This window comes from Cucurbita moschata, unplaced genomic scaffold, assembly GCF_002738365.1.
Source record: "Cucurbita moschata cultivar Rifu unplaced genomic scaffold, Cmos_1.0 Cmo_Scf00037, whole genome shotgun sequence".
Taxonomy (NCBI): Eukaryota; Viridiplantae; Streptophyta; class Magnoliopsida; order Cucurbitales; family Cucurbitaceae; genus Cucurbita; species Cucurbita moschata.
The window spans coordinates 2,088,440-2,089,978 of NW_019268553.1; the positions used below are offsets into that span (position 1 = coordinate 2,088,440).

The 1,539-nt window shown below is 33.5% G+C and overlaps 1 pseudogene; it reads left to right on the forward strand.

Moving 5' to 3' along the window:
- LOC111432059 overlaps positions 1-696 on the forward strand; it is a 1,421-nt pseudogene extending 725 nt beyond the window's left edge.
- Positions 697-1,539: the final 843 nt, after the last annotated feature.

Sequence of the window (1,539 nt, forward strand, 5' to 3'; positions counted from 1 at the left end):
TTTTTTTTTTTTTTTTTTTTTACTTCAAATTTGTTTATAATTGATTAAAATATAATAAATACTCGAAAAATATCTATATTTGGTCAAAAGTTGTAATATTATTTAATATTTAATAAATAATAAAACTAAATTTCTTGTGATAAATTATAAAATATTTGTGAAATGGGAGTACAGTGTACCGTATGTGTAGTACGTTGTGTACCATGTACCTGTCCGCACTGGATTAAAGAAGATGGGTAATATAAAAAATTAAATGGTGGGATTATTCGTTGACTTTGGGGGTGTGAAGAATCTAACGGCTGGAAAAAAATATTGATGCTTTTTTCTTTTTTTAATTTAATTTGGTTAATGAACTGCAGCTGAGGCACGTGATGATCAACCTCGGGGAGAAGCTGACCGATGATGAAGTGGAGCAGATGATCAAAGAAGCTGATCTGGACGGTGACGGTCAGGTTAATTTTGAAGAATTCGTCAAGATGATGATGACCGTTGGATGATGGATTCAAGTAGCCTTTTTTAATCAACGGTTCCCAAGAAAAACAAAGGGATTTCTAAAATTCATTTATTTTCATATAATTTCATTAATTTCCTGCTCCTTGCATAGTTATTAATTTGTACTTTTTGCCCCTTTTAGCCCACTTGTTCATCAATGTAATCCCCTCTTTATTCTTAGTAACCATTTTTTTTTACTGTTCATCTTGCTTTAATCCCTATTTTATTAATCTTAAAATAATACTGTGTATCATCTTTTCACATTAAAAATATCTATTTAAATCAATGTTAACCGAACATAAAAATGTCGACTTTAAGCATAAACTCTTCTAACTTTATTTTGGAATTCTCATAACTGACTTTAAATGACTTTGTTTTGGGATTAGGGAATATTTCTTTTATGTTTTAATAAGATCAGCGTTTGGAAACCGTTCTTTTTTAAGTTTTATAATCAACAATCTCAACTAACGACTAAAAAGTGCTAGAATCAACTAGAAGTGTATCATGCCGTCGTTCGCGCCTGAAACGCAACTGAAAAAGAAAAGAAGAAGAAGAAGAAGAAGAAATCATGGGAAGTAAACAATTCAGAAACTCGAATGCTGGTTGTGAATCTTCTCGATAAAATCCGTTCAATTGATCGCAGTAGCACAGCAGATGCAGGTCCCAAAAATTAGGGATTTGGTTCTGCGCTTCCCTTTACGAATCGGCAATGGCGGTGGTAAGTCTTTCGCTACCTTAGAGACATTGCTGCTAAGTTATTTTGATCCATGGCTTTTAATTCCATCCTCGATTCTTCTTTTTCTTTCGCGAGCTCTGGAAAAGAGGTCTCAGTTTCTCTGAATCGCTTCTTCCCTATTCGTTTCTCCGTTGGCTTTGTGAAGCTAATCTCATGCAAGTTTGGCGAGTCTTCGACTCTCTTTATGTCACGACCCCAAATTAAGCCGTGACTAACATTGTATGACATGTAATGCATAAACGAGAAATTCAAGGAAATCATTTGTTTCAAAAGAAAAACATATCTTTATTAGAAGGACATAAGTGCCTAGG